The sequence below is a fragment of the Mytilus trossulus genome, chromosome 12, assembly GCF_036588685.1.
Source record: "Mytilus trossulus isolate FHL-02 chromosome 12, PNRI_Mtr1.1.1.hap1, whole genome shotgun sequence".
In the NCBI taxonomy this organism is placed as follows: domain Eukaryota; kingdom Metazoa; phylum Mollusca; class Bivalvia; order Mytilida; family Mytilidae; genus Mytilus; species Mytilus trossulus.
In genome coordinates this window covers 21,826,907-21,851,023 of record NC_086384.1, presented here as the reverse complement: position 1 = coordinate 21,851,023, position 24,117 = coordinate 21,826,907, and the positions used below count along the sequence as shown (strand labels likewise).

Sequence of the window (24,117 nt, the reverse complement as noted above, 5' to 3'; positions counted from 1 at the left end):
GACACTGTAGCACATATTTATATTCAATGACATTGCATTTATAAATTTTGTTTATATTTACACAAAACGTGTTTCTAATTGAATATGACATCACTAGAACAATTTTAGGAATTAAAAACCTTTAGAATGGATCTGGATGAGTAAGTCACAGTTGTTTTTAAACAGTTAACTAAAGCTAAGGTCTTCAATGTTAAGTTTGAAACGTCACAAAAAGAAATAAAAACTCTTAGGTTTGGTGACCATGCTGAGCGCACATATTCCAGTCAACCAGAGATAGATAATACAACAGATACAGTTAAATCGGCCTCATATCTTAACTTACATCTAGAAATTAACGAAGTCGGTTGTAAACAAAACTTTACGACAAAAGAGATGATTTTAGATTTCAAATTGTACAAGTAGCAAAATTCCAACAGCATCTGCATACGGGGTATATATCTCTCAATTGATACGATATGACCGTGCCTGCATTTCCTATCATGATTTTCTTGATAGAGGGTTGCTGACCACAAGAAATATCATCCCTTCGTATATTTTGCGGACACCATCACGAGTTGATTTTACGTTATGGAATAACAGTTTTACAGATGATATCTAATATGCTCTTTACGTCGTGGCAACAATCATCTTTCCCGTCATGAATGTGACCTACCGAATTAGACTATTTACCGGATTTCTTTTAAAATGTCGAACACGACGGGTGTCACATGTGGAACAGGATCTGCTTACCTTTCTGGAGCAACTGATATCAACCCAAGATTTTGGTGGGGATCGTGTTACTTATTCTTAAGTTTTCTGTGTTGTGTCATGTGTTCTATTGTTTGTCTGTTTGTCTTTTTCAGCCATGGTGTTGTCAGTTTTTGTTGTCGAATTATGAGTTTGACTGTCCTTTTGGTACCTTTCGTCCCTCTTTCATGCTTTTACTTGGGAAATTAAACCTGACAAGGTAAAGCGGGAGCTTTTATGCTAAGAATACTGCAGAGGTGGTTTAAAAGTGATAATTTGAGAATTTTTATACAAGGGCTTAAATTGAATTGGATTAGAAGATGATTTCATTCAAATTCGCAGTGTATCAAATTATTTACTGCTACACAAAACATACATTCTTACGAGTAGGGCTATTTTGGAACAACTACTAAAATAGATATTTTTTTTTATGGAAGAATTTGTTTATGCCTAGAAGAATATACAGAGACTACGACATTCTTGCTATTTTGAGGACGCCATATCGTTATCTTTATGGAATTATGAGAAAATTAAAACTGATAACGTCAGTGTTTATTATAGAAGTTGGGCACAACACGGGCATGGATTGTGAATGACCTTCTAGATGAACAAGGAAATGTACTGTCTTATCAAAATTTTGAACGGCTATATACTTTTAAACCATCGCATTTTTATAATTTTATGGTATTAGAATAGCATTTAAACAATGATAAAAGTCTAAAGGAATCAACAGTGAAAGGGGAAAACAACCAGCTTTAACTTTCAATATTAACATTTGTTTAAAGTCAAACATAGGTTCAAAAGATATGTATAATATTTTAAACCAAGGTGCAATACCAGTTGTAACTGCAGCTGAGCGACAATGTTAGAGTATATTGAACAACTGTGTAGGAGATTGGAAAAAAATCCATAACAAACAAGGTATTAAATAAAACTGGAAATCAACATCAATTCTAGAAAACCTCCATTTCTTCTTACCTCTTAATTTCATGGTGTTAGTTCAATTATTTTTTAATTTGATGTAATTACCTTTTTTTTCTGTTTAGTTGTTTTTTTTTCATATTCAACCTATTAATTAAGTTTTACATACATATTGTGCATTATAACTTACCTTAGGAAATAAATTGCAAAACTTGATAGTATGGCTAAACCTTTTCATGATTTGTAAACATGAAAACTTAGAAACTAAGCTTACTCCATGCATGCATGGACGAAGGTAACTAACGTTAACTTAGTCCATGTATGCATGGACTAACACAACAGACTTAGTCCATGCATGCATGCACTAAGGCAACTAACCCTAACTTAGTCCATGCTTGCATGGACTAACACATCAGACTTAGTCCATGCATGCATGGACGAAGGCAACCAAGGCTAACTTAGTCCATGCTTGCATGGACGAAGGCAACTAAAATTAACTTTTTTAAAGTTTAAAAAATTTATAAATGCAAAATATTTCAAAAAAATCCAATTTTTCAAATTAAAAAAAAAAAAAAAAATATTTAAAAAAAAAAATCTTTTAAAATGAATGGAAAAAACATGAAAATTAATAAAATTATTTTTTTCCAAAATTCTGAAAAAAGTTTAAATTCCATTTTTTTTTGGCAAAATTAAACAAAAAGAAGAAAAAAATGGTTAATTATCACTGTTTCATCACCACCGGATATAGGTACGCTTGCATATAGGTATAAATGCCACATGAGAATATTCACGTCTGCCAAAAGATTAGAATGTGTTCACATTTTATTTAAATGATAAAAACTCTTCACTGAACAATCAGTTGGAGCTGAAAATTTGTTTAACATAACCTGGACAGTAGCTGCAATTAGTTCCTGAAAGTTCCTAATCATTTAGTAGTGGTAAGTGTTATTTTAGTTTATTGTTATTATATCTGTAATAAACATGTTTAATCAGTTTAATTGAGGTCTGGAGCTGGCATGTCAGTTAACTGCTAGTAGTCTGTTGTTATTTATGTATTATTGTCATTTTATTTATTTTCTTTTGTTACATCTTTTGACATCGGACTCGGACTTCTCTTGAACTGAATTTTAATGTGCGTATTGTTATTCTTTTACTTTTTTACATTGGCTAGAGGTATAGGGGTAGGGTAGAGATCTCATAAACATGTTAAACCCCGCCGCAATTTTGCGCCTTTCCCAAGTCAGGAGCCTCTGGCCTTTGTTAGTCTTGTATGATTTTAAATTTTAATTTCTTGTGTATAATTCGGAGTTTAGTATGACATCCATTATCACTGTACTATTATGCATATTTTAGGGGCCAGCTGAAGGACACCTAAGGGTGCGGGAATTCTCGCTACATTGAAGACCCATTGGTTTCCTTCGGCTGTTGTTTGCTCTATGGTCGGGTGGTTGTCGCTTTGACATATTCACCATTTCCTTTCTCAATTTTATTTGTTGCACTATGATTTTTGCCTTTGTCTCAATAGCAGCTAACTTTTTGTCTATATAGTACATGTACATGCAAGTCGTCAAAACATCAACCCAAAAATGTAAGATCTGTAAGTTTGCTTTCGCAATTTTTTTGTTCTTCCCATGCTGGAATTCTAACCCATGTTACTGACATATTGTGACACCAAATATGTACAATTTTTAAACACCAGAGAAGAGCAGATGATTTAAACACTTTTGTGTAATCCAGCATTATATAAGATGTTTTTGTGTCTAATGTTATAGTGCAGTTTGAGCACTCAAAAACATGTTCATTATGTCAACTGGTTGTGTTTGGTTGCTGTCTGCCATATTAAATGGATTTCCCTTTTTTTTTGTTTTTTGCTTAAATTTGTCTATTAGCTTTCTCTTTTGAAATTAAAAGAAAACAGTTCACAAATTAGGTGTGCTGGGCTTATTTTAATTAACCTTCATCAGAAACATACAAACAAAAATTTGACAGCAAATGATGTAGATACCATTATCTTGGGACTTAATAAGCCCATGTATAACGATCTTTAAATTAAGGCTTTTGCTCATTGTTGAAGACTTCAGGTGACCTGTACTTGTTTACATCAGTACCCTACTATACAGGGCTAGTAGTTGTCTCAATTGCAATCATTCAATGTATCCTTGCTTTTGTATCATTTAAAGACTTCAATTCTTTAATCATTTCAGTTAACACATTTTAATTTCAAAAGATTTAACAGATATTTCCAAATAACAAATTTTGTAAACAACAGATATAATTGGTAACTGGTAATTATTTTACAGTCAATATGTTTTTATATTTATCAAGAGGCATCATAATCATGTTCATTAAATTCTTTCCTTGTCAGACTGTTACTGATCTCAAAACCACATTCTCCTAGTACTTCAAAGTGCTCTTTTTTCAATAATAATCTGAAATACACAAAATCAACAGGTTAGTAACTTCATAATGTACAAACTTTAACATGTCAGATTAATATGATTAAGAAAATGATGTGCAGCACAGCCTTGTTATTTGACTGACCAGTTGGTGCATGTTTGGACACAATATTCAAGCTTGATAGACTGTCTGTATTTGGATTTTGATCAAAATTATGAGAAAAAAAATCCCCCTCCCCCAATTTTTTTCAACCCCCTTTCAGTAATTACCCCAAAACCCCTTTTCCTTTGTGGTATGGTACTTTGCAGTACAATTTTAATTTTAAAGAAATCCACACTTAAACACAAAATATTGTCTGGAAATTAGAAAAATGCTTGTTTTTGACCCCCTATTTCCTGAACGTTTGAGGCAATTACCCCTTTAAACAATTCCAGTCTACCCTTTGTGATATGGAACCTTGAAGAACAATTTCAGAGAGATTAGTACACTGGCACACAAGTTAATATCTGGAAACTACAAAAATGCTTCTTTTTTGCCCCTAATTTCTAAACTGTTGGTACCATCACTCCAAAAATCAACCCAACCTTCCTTTTTGGTATTAAACCTTGTGTAAAATTTCATGGATATCCATTCGCTTAAACTATATAATTATCGGTAAACCATATGTGTCAACATACATCGCTAACAACAACATCATACCATAATATGACTCAATTTTATTCTTCGAACTTTTAAAGATCAGGACGCTGTTTTTTACTTTTTAATTGTTTAACATTTTACAAAGGGGGGGCTTTTATTTATAGCTTATTACAATATATATGGTAATTATTTTTGCTAAAGGCTGAAAGCAAACCACTGAACTGTCATTGTTCATAAAGATAGTTTTCATGGGCAATCTTAGCACATCTCTTCATTTTTACATGATGATCATTTTGAAAATCAGTCATTGTTATTTGTGGAAACCCTTCTTGGAATTTAGTGAAACTTGAATATATATAAGCATAGACTTTTTTATGATAAAAAATTTCAAAATATTTTCATTTCCTGTATCTACATGATCTAATTAATAAAGGATTTTAGTATTTTTGCAGTTAACATTAATCTGTAGCTTCTTTCTAGGGTTTAATATAAAACCAAGAGTGCACACGCTGAAATGTCTCGCCTTCTTTTGTAGTCCTTAAAATAAAGCTTTATTACAATTGAAACATAACCTTAACATTAACCAAAAAAACTAAAAATTTACCACTAAACCATGAAAATGAGGCCAAGGACAGGCAAGGTGAGATGAACCATACAAGGCACACATCTATACAGCTAATTATTCTTCCATACAACTAATATATTTCCATACACCTAATATAGTTATTCATGTTATTATAGCAGTAGACTTATTGCATATAGTATTAGATAAAAAGACAAAAACTCAAAAACTTAACTTTGACCACTGACCATGAAAATGAGGTCAAGGGCAGATGACACATACCAGCTAGAAATGTACACCTAACAATCATTCTGTTATTATTTCCATACACCAAATATATTAGACCTATTGCAAATAGTATATGAAAAACAGAAAAAAAAACACAAAAACTCAACTATAATCACTGAACCATGGAAATGAGGTCAAGGTCAGATGACACCTGCCAGTTGGACATATACACCTTACAGTCCTCCATACACCAAATATACTAGACATATTGCTTTTAGTATCTGAGATATGGACTTGATGTTGACCACCAAAACTTAACCTTGTTCACTGATCCATGAAAGGAGGTCGAGGTCAAGTGAAAACTGTATGACAGCCATGAGGACCTTGCAAGGTACTCACATACCAAATATAGTTATCCTATTACTTATAATAAGAGAGAATTTCACTTTACAAACCAGATGCTCCGCAGGGCACAGCTTTATAGGACCACAGAGGTCGAACCCTGAACAGTTGGGGCAAGTATGGACACAACATTTAAGCTTGATACATCTCTGAATTTGGATTGTGATTAAATAGTTGACACAAGATAGGTTTCTGACACAGAATGAATGTGGTCTAAGAACTTACACTTAATAAACTGTTATCACAGAGATATGTATCCCCTTTTTGTAATTTTGATTATGCAATGTTGAAATTAAATAGCAATATTTTAACATGTAAGTTATGCAAATATTCATGTAATTTTGATTATGCAATGTTGAAATTAAATAGCAATATTTTAACATGTAAGTTATGCAAATATTCATGTAATTTTGATAATGCAATGTTGAAATTAAATAGCAATATTTTAACATGTAAGTTATGCAAATATTCAAAGTCTATGAACAATGACTGAAGGTACATGGCTAAACAATCTCCATGGAATGAGATGTGCCAATGATAAATATAATACAACTGCATACCAATTACCATTGACTCATAATAAGTAGTTCCCTTTAAACGAACCTAAACACAAACATTAACTTTTAAACTATGTAAAAGTTTCAAAGTCAATGAACCATGATCAGGGGTGGGGCTATATAATCTCCATGAAAACAGCACTTTCAAATGACAATAAATTTGCATACCAAATATCATTGACTTAACATTAGCAGTTCATCTTAAACTGATATTATCACAAACTAATACATGTAAACTAAGCAAAAGTTTCAAAGTCAATAGACCATGACTGAGGGGGCAGGGCCAAATATTCTCCATGGAAATGAGATGTGCTAATGTTTATAAAACTGAACACCAATTAAGTTAACATTGACCTACCACTAAAGGTTCCCCTTGAACTGACCTTATCACAAACTAATACATATTAACTTAGCAAAAATATCAAAGTCTATAGACCATGACTAAGGAGGCGGAGTCAAAAAAATCTCCATGAAAATAAGATATGCCAATGCTTATGCAACTGCATACCAAATATCATTGACCTACCACTAGTGGTTCACCATAAATTGACCTAATCACAAACTAATACATTGTTGATGCTGCCGCCACAGGGAACACCATACCTTTGTCTCATTTTTTTACTCCGTCAAGGCGAGAAAAAAAATTATAAATTTTAAATTGGACATTTACCTATTATGGTCAAACATCCAAAATATAAATACATGGTTAGATTCAGCATATCATCATGATCATAGAACCCCAAGAATTCAATTTTTGATGAAATCAAATAATGTGCAATTTTAGACCCTTTAGACCTCAAGCATGTCCATGTGGATCAATTTGATAACCGGGCCCAAATATTAAAAATCTAAATACACGGTTAGATTCAGCATATCAAAGAACCCCATTTTTGTTGAAATCAAACAAAGTTTAATTTGAACCCCGATTTGGACCAACAGTCCATAATCAAAAATCTAAGTACCTGTACATGTTTAGATTCAGCATCAAAGAAGTCCAAGAATTCAACTTTTGTTAAAATCAAACAAAGTTTAATTTTGGACCCTTTGTACCTTAATGTAGACCAATTTGAAAACAGGACCAAAAATTAAAAATCTAAGGGTGCTATAAACAGTTTCGTATAAAAAACTAGGGGTAATTCCCCCGACTAAAAATAGACTTGGAGGGAAGTCCCTTTTTATCAACATAATTGGTAAAAAAGTATCATGTTTTTTATATTTAATTGTAAAATTAAGTTAATTAGCTTCAATTAAAACAGGTTGAATGATTAAAATAATTTTTAAAAATTAGATTAAATACACATGTTTTAAGGGGAGACAAACTGTAAACATTCTGTTTTTTTGGCAGTGAAAAGTGCAAAACTTATTTGCACCCACTGTATCTCTTTTCGAAGCAGGCGAATATAAATTTTTAGAAAGACCAGGTAAAAACCTATGAAATTCATACTGTTTTGAATATGAAAAATGTGCATGTATCATGTCTGCATGGGTGTGCACATGGCCTGATTTCATGTTTTTTATGCATAGATTAGGCAATGTTTTCCCCATTTTCTCTGGATAAAACTTTTTGGTACTATTAAAAGTACAATTTATTTTTATTTCATTATAAACTAGAGAAAATTCTGATTCTAAGATATCTAGTTTTATACAAGTATCTTCATTAACATTAACACCACTAAGGGTCAATTATAGATGGTCCCTCAAAATATGACGTCATAGAAAAAAACTGTTGATTGCACCCTAAATACACGGTTAGATTTGACATATATACAAGAATCCAAATAATTCATTTTTTGATGAAATCAAACAAAGTTTAATTTTGGACCCTTTGGACCCTCATTCCTTAACTGTTTGGGACCAAAACTCCCAAAATCAATAACAACCTTCCTTTTGTGGTCATAAACTTTGTGTTAAAATTTCAAAGATTTCTATTCACTTATACTATTAAAGTTATTGTGCAAAAACCAAGAAAAATGCTTATTTGGGCCCTTTTTGGCCCCTAACTCCTAATCTGTTGGGACCAAAACTCCCAAAATCAATTTGAAACTTCCTTTTCTAGTCTTTAACCTTGTATTTAAATTTCATAGGTTTCTATTTACTTATACTAGTTATAGTGTGAAAACCAAATGTCTTCGGATGACAACGACACGACGCCAACCTCATACCAATATACAACCAAAATTTTTGCAGTCGTATAAAAATCTTAACTTTTTTTTCAAGTAGACACTCAACCATGAAAATTAGGTCAAGAACATTAGACATGTGACTGAGAGAAACTTGGTAACCTGAGGCATCTTGGTATATATTCAAAGTATGAAGCATCCAGGTCTTCATCCTTCTAAAATATAAAGCTTTTAAGAATTCAGCTAACTCCGCTATTTTCACATTATCAACTTTTGACTCGGATTCTATGTTTTTTCAACAGGTTTTAATACCTTCTCTGTGGTATAATAGTCTATTTTCACATTATCAACTTTGACTCGGATTCTATGTTTTTTCAACAGGTTTTAATACCTTCTCTGTGGTAAGACATCTTGGTACTCTGTCACCACAAACATCGAAAGAAGTAAATTCAAAAATATAAATGGTGCAATTTTGGCGGAAAGTTTACTGTTTTCTGATGATTTAGTCATGTATAGAAAACATAATGGCATATGCATTAAACTTCCCTCAAACTTGTTCCGATTAAAGTGGGTACATGTAAATAGGAAATTTGTCTATTGCCAATGACACAATATCCACCTTGAATGACATGGACATCAAATAACTGATACCATGGATACTGTGTCATACTTTCACAGATTTCTATGAAACTTTGCAGATGCTTTTATGATTGCATTTTTAGTTGTGCTAATGTTGATGGTATGTTTTAATATACATGTACTGCCCACTTTAAACAAATTTTATTGTTTCACATACAGTTATTACCATCTTACCCAATACATCTTTGATGCATACTCGAGGTACATGTATTAATACAAATATAAACATTACTTTAAATTTATGTTTACCTTCATTTGATATCCTTAATCTTCAGTCAAACTTTCCGACTCCTCAACCATTTTTTTGTCAACAGAGATAATTTACCTCCTTTATCTACAATAAAATCCTAATTAAAACTAGACCTTACAAAAAACTCTGTGGCTAATTTATTAAATAATTAGGAGTTGACTGACAATTTCAACCATTCATGATACTTATTTGACGATCTTTTCTTGTTGATAATTTTTGCGACTTAAACTAAAATTTCTCTCCATCTATATGTTATTTGTTTAGATGACATCAAGTGATGGCTATAATCATTCATTTATAGGTCTAGGTTAGCTTTTAAGGGCATACGATACAGTTACAGAGGAGGTAATGACGTTGCTAATGCAAAATGTTATTTTCGCGACAGCAAACTTTAACATACCAGAGAAAAATGCATTTTTCGACTGATTTTTATCATTCAAACTGAATTCATTTGAAAACGAGTTCATGTTTCAAAACAGCAATTTGTTTGACTTTCAATTTGCAGGGAGATTATGTGACCCAAATTTTATAAAACTGTAAATAAAGGATTTTTTTTAATTTTGATAAACATAAAGCCAAAAATGACATGTTTTTCCTCAATTCATGAACATTTGATAAATACGAGTAATCTCGGAATAAAAAATGCCTAATTTTTTAGGATACTTATAAAATACAGAAATTACCAATTATTTAAAGTCATAAGAAACCTCGAATTAAAAAAAAATATGCATATGTTTTTTATAACTAAATAGTTAGTTTTCATTAAACAACTTATGTACATATACTTTTTTCTGATGAAAATTCTTTAATTTGTCCACATTTAGAAGAAGAGTACTTATTTTTAATTGCTTGTTGCCAGCAAGCAATTTGCCGACATATTTTCAGTATGCATAGTGACCCGAGCGTAACCCTCCTCGTAAAAATCCGGTGACCACAATACGCAGGGATCTGTCATTGAAATAAACAAATATCTGATTATACATGTTAAACACGTGCTCAATACCCATGCTTTTTGTGATTTGTTTACTATAAGGTGACAATCGGTTAAACTCGGCTTCAAATCACAGCATTTAATGAGCAGCCACATTTGTTCAATCATAACAGAGAGAGAAAAAAATTGGCGATTATATGATATATTTGCGAAAATAATGATAAAATCCTGCACATAGGACTAAGTTTATGAATGTATACATCCATTGGTTCAAGAATTGGACAAACATTATTTTTCACCACTCATTGTTTCATATGACTTTAACAAAAAACAATTTGTGTTTATCTTTTATAACAAAAAAATTATGTCTTTTTTTCGAAAAAAGAAAATACGGCCACATATCTGAATTTTGAGCAAATATACAAAATTTCGACCTCATTTTTCTCAAAAAGTAGCACATGAAGGTATATTTTTTATTACATATTTGATTTAATTAGGTAAAAAATAGCCTATATGCAAATTTTCACGAACTTGTAAATACAGGATCAAAACTGTACGGTATGCCCTTAAGAGAAATTCAGCCCATTGTGTAAGGACAAGGATAAAATATTGATTATTAGAACATGCTCTCAGTAACTGCTATAAATCTCAGATGTGTATTTCATGTGTTTTTGTTTTAGGATTTTTTATTGTGCTTTGACTTTGTATTGATCTTAGAATTAAGCCCTTTTCAAATGATTTTTATAGTTTACTAGTTGAAATGTTGCACCACTGTCATAGGTTAGAAGGAGGGTTTCGTGCCAGCAACCATTTTTAATGTTTTACAAACTCCATGTGTCTGTCTCAATTCAGGAGCTTGTAATTCAGTAGTTTGTTGCTGTATATCATAACAGTTTATCGTTCAATGTTTTGTTAATAAATCAGGCCCTATGTTGTTCATTGGTAATTTCAAGTCCTTGACGTTGTATAGCTCATTGTTGAAGGATGTACAGTTACCTATGGTTGTTAATTTTTGTCTCACTGGTCTCTCATGGAAAGTTGTTTCATTTACAATCATACCACATCTTCTTATTTTTACAAAACATTTAAATAAGTATACTTCACCTTAGAAGCTGCAAACAAACTGGTACAGTCCAAGTTCCTTTTCTCTTTGTTTCTTCAACATCATTTGTATGAATGTATCTGCAACATCTACAAGGAAAAATTGTTTCAGTAAAAATGATAAACGTACTTAAATCTTATACTTAATAAAAAAAAATGGGGTCACCGTTCACAACCTGCCTTTGAAAAAAGCATACATTTTTGTAAAGGTACAAATGTACCTTTTTTCTGTTGAACTAATAGCAGAAATAGAGGTAATACCGAAATAAGAGAACTTAATTACAGAAATCGCTCAAATTTTACAATAGTTTAGTTTAAGAACAGCTTAATTGAAAATAATAATATAAAATGAAGGTCACGGATGAGTTCCAAAAATGGCATTTTTATACCAAAGGGAGATAATTTTGAGCAATTTTAATGATATCTACATTTTACAATTCATCTGAGGCCATCACAAATGGATTTTTTTAAATTATTTTTGTACCATATGATAAAGTAACAACTACTTAAGGTAACAAATAAAAGGAGTAGGTAAGGTTCCGATTTTGGCCTCAAATTTCAAATTCATCTAACGAAAGATTTTGGACACTTTTTAAACTCTTAACTGTCTACTTCAATTGATTCAATTAGTTAATGTGAAAGATTTTGACTGACTTAGTCATTAAAAACGCTCAGATTCAAGCTTTTGTATGAAAAATCTATTGAATTTGCCAAAAAATGTCACTTTTCTGATGGTTTTTGTCAAAAAATGAAAGTGGCGCATCTGTGTTCATCCTCAACCTTTACATGTATATATATATATATTATGTATTATCATTAAATACAATTAAAAAACCTTAGTGAGCACATACCCCACATCCCCACATTGTCATTGGAGAAATTAAATTAGTGTAAGAAAAAAAAATTGTATAAGAAAAATTAATTTCCTGCCAATATGCACATCTAAATAGTATGTCCTTATTATCTACAAAATTTCATGAAATTCTGTTGTGTGGTTTCAGAGGAGTTGAGATGACAAACTGTTGCAGAAGTACATTGAAGCAAATAAGTTCAAAGGGGTGTAACTCCTAGAAAAAAAATTGAATCACAATTTCCCAACGATATGCAGAACTACATCGTATGTCCTTATTATCTGAAAAGGTTTTGTGAAATTCTGTTGTGTGGTTTGAGAGGAGTTGCCATAACAAAATGTTGCAGTAGAACATTGAAGTAAATAAGTTCAAAGGGGCGTAACTCCTAGGAAAAAAATTGAATCGCAATTTCCCGTTGATATGCACAACTACATAGTATGTCCTTATTTTCTGAAAAGGTTTCATGAAATTTTGTTGTGTGGTTTTTGAGAGTAGATGAGATGACAAACTGTTGCAGTAGTACATTAAAGTAAATAAGTTCAAAGGGGCGTAACTCCTAGAAAATAAATTGAATCGCAATTTCCCGTCGATATGCACAACTACATAGTATGTCCTTATTATTTGAAAAGGTTTCGTGAAATTCTGTTGTGTGGTTTGAAAGGTGTTGTGATGACAAGAAACAGGACTGACGGACGGACGAACAGGTCAAAAACATTATACCCTCCGCAAATCGTTGCATGGGGTATAATTAACATTTCAATATTATAAATGAACACGAATAATTACAATATCATAATGTAAGGGGAAAATTTACACTTTCATTTAAGACAGAAACCGTCTAAAATTTACCAAAAAATCTAAAATTTTGAAGATTTCAGTAATTTAGCATAACTTATTACTTAATGATGCTAGTACCTGATATATATATGCATTGTATTGTCAAAAACATCCTATATTTATTAAGCAGAAGCATGCTACTTTCCAATAAATAGCTTAAGGATTACATTTTCACAATTTTGTGAAACTGCTATATTTTGGGGCCAAAAAGGGGTCTTACTGAATCTACTCCTTTGTAATGAAAAATTAAATGTTTATTTTTCTCTTAAATTTTTATACATGTTCCCTCGAGCCTCCTTATTGTAACTTATAGTAGTTTCTGGTTTTATCATTGTTGAAGGCCATACAGTGACCTAAAGTTGTTAATTTCTAATGTAATTGTGTCTATTGTCTAGGGACTAGATTTGAATCATTGGCAATCATACAGTATACCATATTTTCTTTTTAATTTGTTGACTTAATATATTTCTTAATATTTTCAACACCTATTCACATATTTTTAAACTAGAAAACAATGGCGGATCTAGAAATTTTCATAAGAGGGGGCCCATAGACTGCCTAAGAGGAGGTCCCCACTTCAGTCTTTTCCCCTTACATTATGATATTGTAAAGTCAATTGTAAAATACTGGTATAGATTTGAAAATCTTACAACTGAATTCAGTCTATTGAAAGATGCTTATAAATGCAGCCAAGAGCTTAACAAATCTAACATAACTTCTTCTGCCAGTTCTCATTTGCTAGAAGAAAAAGTTTTTGAAATTAAACAAGAAGTAAAACATTTCGGACAATATAAATTTTGAACATATCTAGCAAATTAATTCACACTAAATATATTAGCAATTGGTATGCTAGCCAAAATAAAGCCTCTGATAGAAAACTGTATAATAATGTGAAATTTAAGCTACAGTCATGCTTCAATGATTCCCTATATATAAACAGTGGCGGATCCAAAAATTTTCATAAGTGGGGCCCACTGACCGACCTAAGAGGGGGCCGCTCCAGTCACTTCAGTGATTTCCTATATAAGGCTTTAAGTAACCAAATTTTTCCCAAAAAGGGGGGGAAGGCCCCCTCCTAAATGATAAATCCGCCTCTGATAAACCAATTTTTTCCCACGAAAGGGGGGGGCAAGGATCCGACTATGCATTGGGAACATGTGTACATGTATTAAATATACTGTTCCCAGCTGACACCTTATATGTATAGGAAGTGCCCCCTCCCGAGATTCCTGTTTATTCAATTCAATTCAATATTTTATTGGAAAGAGCTCAATAGAGGCGTGATCCAAATACAGATAATTAATAATTATTGAGTAAGGGGGGTGGCGTCAAAAGGCGTCATTATGGAGGAAAGGGTTAAAGGTATTTAGGAATATTAAAATTTAAATATTCTTGTTGTTTAAATTTTACTTAAAAATAAAAGTTTACCACAGTGTCCATCTTTTATTTTAGAAAGTTCAAATATAATTTTATTTTTGTAGAAATCTTCTAGTTTCTGTTTGAAATTACTATTACAATGCTTTTTAAAGGGTATTGCAATATATTTCATTAATTCAGATAGTTTATAAGACCATGAATTTTCTCTATTTGTGAGAGTTTTGTCCACTTCAAAAGCAGCCTTGAAAATTTCATGCGGACCACCAGACTGTTCACCAATATTACTGAGACGCTCATAATATTTATACATAAGTTGATAACATTTAATACGAATGGGTAAAGTGCCCAATTCACACCGCACTGCTAGATTGGAAGACTTTCCATGAACCACAAGTATGTTTTTAAATATGGAGTTTTGTGTTTTGTCTAATTTACTTTTGTCTATAAATGCTTCAAAATTTGGTTTGAATTCTGATAACCATACTTCTGATCCATAAGTTAAAATAGGAGTTATCATTGAATTAAAAAGCTGGAGCCAAGTCTTAACAGACAAATTTTCACTATATGGTAGTTTTGACTTCAATGCAAAACATGCTGTTTTAGCTTTATCTGAGAGGCTTGACACTGCTTGTATAAATTTTCCAGAGCTATGAAAATCAACTCCTAAGTATTTATAACAATCAACAATTTCAATTGCATTAGAACTGTAATAAAAGTAAACGTTTTTTTAATTTACATTTAGTTTTAGAGAAAATTATAATTTTTGTTTTCTTAAGGTTCAAGTCCAGTTTCCATTTAGTACTATGTTTTTGTAAAGAATCAAGAGAGTTCTGGAGACCATCTGCATATTCCGATATCAATAATAAATCATCAGCATACAATAAATGGTTCACTTTTTGACCATTTAAATTTACTGCACTAGTCAAGTTTGTATCTAAGTATTTTTCTATGTCATCAACAAATATATTACTGAAAATTCAGAAATTATTGCGTGCATTTATTATTGCGATTTTGTCATTTTAGACTTAAATGCGATTTTAATTATAATGATTTTGAGAAAAATCCTGTTTAATTCATATCAATGATTTTAAAATGCGAGTTAAAATTATTGCGTTTACAAGTCTGTCGCATTTTTTCGCAATAATCAAAACCTCGCAATAATTTCTGAATTTACAGTAAATAAAATTGGACTTAAACTGTCACCTTGTTTGACACCCTGATTATCAAGAAAAGGCTTGGTAAACATATTTTGATATTTACATGAACATAAGGTATTAGAGTACATGTCAGGCAGTATATTATAAAATTTGCCTTGTATTTCTTTATTTTGTAATTTTAAGAACAGAGCTGATCTCCAGACACTGTCAAAAGCCTTTTTAAAATCTACAAAACACACATATAGTTTCTTTTTACATTTAAACAAATATTTGTTTATTATTGTTTTTAAAATAAAGACATGATCTACAGTTCTGTAATTTTTTTCAAAAACCACCTTGATTTGAAAATAATAAATTATGTGTTTCAAGAAAATCACTAAGTCGTTTTTGTAAAATGGATGTAAAGACTTTACCAAGACAGCTTGTTATGCTTATACCTCTATAGTTCCCACAATTAGATGGGTCACCAGATTTATAAATTGATGTCAATAGAGAAATGTTCCAAATTTTGGGGAATTTTTCTGAGTTAAGTATCTTATTAAAAAGTTTAGTCAAAAGTAAAACTAGAGTGTTTGACCACACCTTTAGAAATTCATTAATTATCAAATCAGGATCTCCAGATTTTCCCTTTTTTAACTTCTTAATACAGTCTTTGATTTCTTTACGTGTAATAGGGACATTAAGGGATGTATTAGAAAAGTTGTGAATTTTGTTCTCTATATTTCGATTTGTATCAGTTGTATCATTATTACTTGAAGCAAGCAAATTTCTATAGTGAATCTCCCATTCTTTGGCAGAAATAGCAGGCTCACAATTATTATTCTTTTTTTTTGTAATTATTAATGCTTCCCCAAAAATTTTTGGTGTTCTTTGGGTTTATCTCATTTATTTGTTTTATTAAGGAATGAAAGAAATCCTTTTTTAATTTATTTTTCAACTTATTGTACTCTCTTTTACAGTTGCAATAAGTCAATCATAATAAGGGGCTTTACCTAATTTATTTCCAAGGGAACGCACTTCTTTTCTAAGGAGTAAGCAATCATTTGACATCCATACTTTTTTTAGGTTTTCTTTTTTTTGTGTGTCTTTGCAATATGGATTTTTAAAAATTGCTTTAGGGAGCTACCATTTGATTTTAAGGGGGGGGGGGGGGGGGGGGGGGGGCTAGGATGAAATTTGAAAAAAAGACAGGATAGGATTTTGAGTTAAAAAAAAAGGCAGGATGAGTAACTTGGCAAAAAAAAAATGGCAGGATGACAATTATTGTAAAAAAGTCAGGATAAGCTAAGAAATAAAAAAGGCAGGACCAAATAGACTGAAAAATAAAAATACAGGACAGAGATTACAACTAAAACAAAAAGGCAGGACAAAATTTTTCATCCCAGCCTCCCCATAAAAATCAAATGGTAGCTCCATTTAGCTACCATTTGATTTTTATGGGGGGGGGGGCTAGGATGTAAATTTTGTCCTGCCTTTTTTTTAGCTGTAATCTCTGCCTGCCTTTTTATTTTTCACTGTATTCGGTCCTGCCAGAGACATATAATACATTGTATTATATGTCTCTGGTCCTGTCTTTTTTTTTTTAGTTTATCCTGACTTTTTTACCAAAATTGTCTTATTTTTTTTTGCAAGTGTGTCATCCTGCCTTTTTTTTTACTCAAAACTCCTGCCCTGCCTATTTTTTAAAATTTCAACAAACTTGAATCTTCCCCATATTAATTCAAATAATTTACATTCTTTACATGACGGCTAAATATATATCAGGCCGAACCACGTTCCCGGAATTTTCCGTTGAGACCCCCCCCCCCCCTTTCCCCCTCCCCCTTTTTTTCCAAACGGGTATTTTAATGCGTGTTTCCTTAATGGCAGTTTTGAAAGAGAAATATGAGTAAGTGACTTTTTACCGAGAAAATTTAAGTTTTATGCATTTTACGTATCAGATCTTATCAACACATCTCCTTCATCTTCATCCTCAAGTTCTTTACGGTCTCCTTTCGTACAGAAGAGTTAGGGCATATTACTACACGAATATTTATTATTAAAGTCGCAACATCCCTAGAAAGATCAATAAAATACAAATGTGTATTGATATCATGGTTTGTTCTACAAAGAACGATGAAATGTCTTGTCATTCTAAATCAAATTAAAACTCGACAGCGGACTATTTTTATGTGCATTTAGAACTTTGTTGACAGATTGCGATTCGTGCTCGCGTCGTCTGTCAAAGATGGTTTGCAAATTTTTCATACTAGAAGCAAGGAGATTGAAAATTATTCACAGGAAAAACAGTTTGTTTTGAGGCAAACAAACTCAACATTCAATTAAATAAAAAAGAGAATTAAGGAATTTACGTGGTAAGATTTTAATAGAACAAGCGAAAAAAGTATCTGAAAATGCATTTATGAGGGGGAGGACAGGGGGTACTCTTTTTCCTTCTCTCACCCTTTTTCTCCTTTCTCCTACCCCTCTTCTCCTTATTTTATTTTTTTTAATTTACCGGAAAAAGTGAGATATTTTATTTCTTCATATTTTATTTTTTTCTCCAACTTCTCCTTTTCCCCAACCTTCCTCTCCTTTCTCCTACTCCCTTTCTCCTACCTCCTTTCTCCCTGTCTCCCTTATCCCTGTCCTCCCCCTCATTTATATCTGATACTGATCATAACTCATGAATAAAAATGGTATCTGGTCTCAGTTGGGCTGATGTGTCAGGATTTGACTGTCAAAGTGATACAAAACTCTAGAATTCTTCTGTATATATACAAATACACCGTGACAGTAGCTAATCAAGAAATTAATAAAAGGGGGAACGTCTAGTGCCTGTGGTCCTAGTGTAACAGTAGTCCAAATAATTATGACGTCTGGCAAGGCTATTTTTATTTTTTTCTGGGACGCCCCAGAAAAAAAATAAAGCCTTGCCAGACGTCATAATTAGTTGGAATAGTCATTAGTGTAACAGTAAATTTGGTCCGGTTGTAAAATTTGTTCTCCAGACTTTTTTTCCTAGTTACTTAAGTCCATGTCCATGATTTTACTAGGAATTAAAGTCCCAGGACAAATGTTTCTAGGAAAATCAGTCCATAGCTAGTAATTTATGTTTGTAACTTGTTTTCCTAGGAAAATATGTCACAAGACTTGTTTTCTAATAGTTTTTTTGTATCATAAAATATATTTAAAATAGAAGATTTTTTTTTTATAGATAAGATTGGAAAATAGAAGATTTTTTTTTCCAATAAAAATTAAGAATATTTCCTTAATAACCTAATTATTAAAAACATAAATATTCAGTTTCCTTTGCTTATAAAATTTTTTATAATAAAAGACATGGACATTTTTATTCCAAATAATTATGACGTCTTGATAGGCTATTATAACAAGCATTGTAATATTAATTTCAAACAGAAACTAGAAGATTTCTACAAAAATAAAATTATTTTTGAACTTTCTAAGATAAAAGATGGAAACTGTGGTAAACTTTTGTTTTTTAGTAAAATTTATACTGAATTTAAACAACAAGAATATTTAAATTTTAATATTCCTAAATACCTTAGAAAAAAACTCACTAAATTAAGAATAAGTGCACACTCATTAGCAATAGAAACTGGGAGGTATGGTATGCAAGACCAATAATACCATCTAATGAGAGATTTTGTAAATTTTGCACAGAAAAAATTGAAAATGAGATTCATTTCTTGATTGAATGTCCGCAATATAAAAACATTAGTTCTAAATATAAAATAAATAATATTAATTCAAATAATTTGGATGAAAATTTTACCAAAATGTTAAATCCTATGTCTGAAAAGGAATTAAAATCTATTTGTATGTATATTGAAGAAGCTCTTGATTTGAGAGACCACCATACCGTTTCATCAGATAATAATCTTTTACAGTAGTTTGTGCATATACATATATATATATAAATATCTTGTATTGTGTGTTTTAAGTAAATATACGAAAATCTATAATAATACTGAAATATAAGTCTATGGTATCAATATCAGTCTATAATGTATTTGTATACATAGAATTGGCTCATGACTTGTTACATGAATCTTTATTTCATTTATATGTTGTTTTAATATTATAATTGTCTGTATTTGGATCACGCCTCTATTGTGCTCTTTCCAATAAAATATTGAATTGAATTGAATTGAATTATATTTTTTTTCTTTGACGCCTTACTTCGTCAAATTATGACGTCTTGTAAGTTGAAAGGCTTTTATATTTTTTTTCTTTGACGCCTTACTTAGTTCGTTGAAGTAAGGCTTCAAAGAAAAAAAATATAATAGCCTTTCAAGCTGTCATAATTATTTGGACTAGGATATTTTTACCTAGGAATTCAATACTAATGACATGGACATGATTTTCTAGGAAAATATGACATGGACATGATTTCCTAGGAAAATTAGTCTGGAGACAAATTTTATTTACAGCTAATTTCCTAATGCATGTAATGCAAAACTTTGGTTGGCTTGCCTTCTTTGTTTGTATAATTGTTTATACAAGCTTTGTTAATAAGATTGACATGATGGTCATCTTTATATGATATATATATAGGCATAGTTTAACCTGTATATTTAATATTTGAATTTAATTGGATATTATCCTAATGAGTGTACAATTTAAATACAAAGCAAGCAAGCTAACTTTTAGGAAATTATCTGTAACAGATTGATACACAACTCTTTCGTTTTGTCTATAACAATGTTAAAACATATTACATTCATATTCACTTTTAAAAATTAAAGGCATAGACATTTAAACCTAGGACTTCTAATGACATGGACATGACTTTGTGGGAAAATTAATAGTCTGGGGACATAAATTTTATCAAAAATTTAACTATGTGACTCTTAAACATTACTAAAACATAAGATTTAAATTTGCAAATGCAAGTAATTGAATCTTTTATAGGATTTAATAGGACATGATTACCTAGGAAAATTTGTCTGGGGACATATATAACTAATATCGGACTAAATATATACTAGTAAATTCTGTAACCATGGACTTTTTATACTATATAGTAATATTTGTCCGCCCTGACATATTTTACCAGGACAAATTTATCACTCACGCTTGTACTTGTTCGCCCTGGATCAATTTGCTCTGATTTTTTTTTTGTACTCCAGTTGCATAATGTTAATTATTTGAACATTACATGTTAAAGTTTGTTGAATTTTTGTATTGCCACAACCAATTTATTATTTCCCCTATTTGCTTAGTCACTGTCATGATAGTAGAACACTGGAGTACAATGTATTAATTTATCTTCATTGCTATTTTTTAACAAAATAATTTGTTTTTAAATACAAGTCTCAGAATATATACAAAATGTAATTTTAAACGAACTTGTAAATCCTTGTATTAAATTCCTGTTTTCGTGATTTACAGTTCGTACATCCATGACATCATTGTTTTTATTAATTCCAAGCTGACTACTAGCTTATAAATCAAAACAAAAAGTTTGTTTTTTTATTATTGATCCATCAAAAGACAATTATCACAAAAATCAGTGAGAATAATTTACATGTTATTGAACAATTAACTTTCCTAAAAACTTTTAAATATTTATGTTTTTTTATAAATTTTAAGCTATACAATTCTTACTTGCATCTCTGAAATGTGCTTCTATGTGGTTTTGTTAGCAATTTCTGTACAGGTCTGCTATAAAGGCTCAAATTGACATTTCACCCAATTTCACCATTTTCCCTCCAAAATTTGGGTTTTAAGGCAAAATTTTTATTTTTCCTTATTGGTGACCCTTGTATTTGCCAGGGACGCATACATGTATATATAAGTCCTTGTATTTGCTTAATATTTGAAGCTATATTTCAGCTTTGTACATTACAGATTTGGACCAGGTCACACCTGAGGTGTCACAGACAGTTTTTATTTGATATCCCATAAAAATATATCAGCACCTCTATTTTCCCTACCTTTAACATGCTTGTACCTATTTAAAGTAAAATTTTGAGCTTAAATGGTCTGGAACCCCTATTTTTTTTCGACAAATTTGAGGTACTCTTTGTAAAGATTAAAATAATACGGCATTCTGATAGAGACTTTGAATAAGTCTGAGCCATCTTAACTGTGTAAAATCAAAAGTAGCAGCACGAAATAAAGTTAAAATGAATATGAGTCCCCTGTATTATATTTTAAACACCGCTTTTTTGATGATCAAGTAATTCCTAAATGAATAATTGAAAATAGCTGTAGAATGCTCTCTGAACATAAAATTTGCATCAAATAATAAAAAGCTTCATTTTAATCAACATAGAAATATGTTTCGAATTTGATGATTTATTGGGTATATATGATATTGCCTTCACTCAGTTATAAACTAGAAAAAAAGTAATGTTTAGCTCACCTAGCCCAAAGGGCCTACTGAGCTTTTCCCATCACTTTGCATCCGGCGTTGTTACCTTTACAAAAATCTTCTAGAACTCTGAAACTACTGGGCCAAACTTGGCCACAATCATCATTGTGGTATCTTGTTAAAAAAATATGTCAGATGACCCGGCCAACCAGCCAAGATGGCCGTCATGGCTAAAAATAGAAAATAGGGGTAAAATACAGTTTTTGGCTTATAACTCAAAAACCAAAGCATTTAGAGCATATATCTGACAAGGGTATAATTGGTATAATTGTTTAACAGGTGAAGATCTATCTGACCTGAAATTTTCAGATGAATCAGACAACCCATTGTTGGGTTGCTGCCCCTGATTTAGTAATTTTAAGGAAATTTTGCTGTTTTCGGTTTTTATCTTTAATATTATTATAGATAGAGATAAACTGTAAACAGCAATAATGTTCAGCAAAGAAAGATTTACAAATAAGTCAACATGACCGAAATGGTCAACAAGGTCAATTAATCCCCTATGGAGTTATTGTCCTTTATAGTCAATTTTTAACAATTTTCATAAAATTTGTAAATTTTTACTAATATTTTCCACTAAAACTACTGGGTCAAGTTCATTATATATAGAGATAATTTTAAGCAGCAAGAATGTTCAGTAAAGTAAGATGTACAAACACATCACCATCACCAAAACACAATTTTGTCATGAATCCATCTGCTTCCTTTGTTTAATATTCACATACATGTAGACCAAGGTGAGCGACACAAGTTCTTTAGTTTAAAGTCTAGAATACCTTTTTATACAACCATAAAATTTTTGCAATCATATAATTATATTAGTATCACATCGTCTTTGTGGTCAGCTGAGCATCGTTCGAAGACGGATGATTTCCAGATAATAACTTTAGTATAAGTTAATCATGTTAATAGAAATGAATAGAATTTTAACACAATGTTTAAAACAACAAAAGGAAGCTTGGGATTGATATTTGGGGTTATGGTCCCTAAGGTTTAGGATAAGGGGACCAAAACAAGCATTTATCTAGTTTCAGGACAATAAGTTGTGTATAAGTATTTCAATTCCTCTGAAATTGTACCACAATGTTAAATATTATAAGAAGAAGGTTGGAACTTATTTTTAGGGTTATGGGGCAAACAGTCAAGAATGATGGGCCAAACACAAGCATTTTTGTAGTTTTAAGTTAATGACTTGTGTAAAAGTGTATGATCTTTCTTAAATTATACCCCAATGCTCTATACTACTATGGGATGGTTAGGATTGGCTGAGGGTATAGATAAAACCATTTATGAATAAGGGGCAAAAAAGATGAAAAACAATTATTTTTCTGGTTAAAGGATAGTCAAGACAATTTGAAAGCTGTGTAAGGGATGTAATCCAAAAGTTATATTATTGAAATTATTTCACACAACTTTTAAGGTGGCTCGCGGGTATAAGATTTTCAGAAAAAAAATAAACATTTATTTTTCATTACAAATTTTAATTATTACCTTAAGTAGTTGTTACTTTATCATATGGTGCAAAAATCATTCCAAAAAATGAATTTGTGTTGGCCCCAGGTGACTTTTAAAATGTAGATGCCATTGAAAAAGCTCCAAATTATCTCCCTTTGGTGCAAAAATGCCATTTTTGGCATTAAAATTGAAATATCTTTTTTAACTCATCGGTGACCTATATTTTTTATTGTTGTTTTCGAATAAGCTGAACATAAATTAAATAATTGTAAAATTTAAGCGATTTCTGTAATTAAGTTCTTTTTTTATTTCGATATTACCGCTATTTCGCCTATTAGTTCAACAGAAAAAAGGGACATTAACAAAAATGTATGCTTCTTTCAACTGCAGATTGTGAGCGTAAATGAACGGTGACCTCATTTTTTTATTTCATTTTTCTATCAAGTATAAGATAAAGTTCTTTTATAGAAAAATATAGCGATTTCCTATATTAAATAAAAAAAATGATTTAGACCCGCGAGCCCCCTTAAGGTGGTACCTAACACTACAGGGAGATAACTCTGTAAAGTCAGCTAAACGTTTTAATTA

General features: G+C 31.2%; 1 long non-coding RNA gene across 1 annotated transcript; it reads right to left on the bottom strand.

Moving 5' to 3' along the window:
- Nucleotides 1-4,036: 4,036 nt before the first annotated feature.
- Nucleotides 4,037-17,660, bottom strand: LOC134693605 (uncharacterized). Its single transcript, XR_010102422.1, has 3 exons — nucleotides 17,600-17,660; nucleotides 11,477-11,563; nucleotides 4,037-4,076 (listed from the first exon to the last, which is right to left on the bottom strand). It is a non-coding gene; the product is annotated as an uncharacterized LOC134693605 (long non-coding RNA).
- Nucleotides 17,661-24,117: the final 6,457 nt, after the last annotated feature.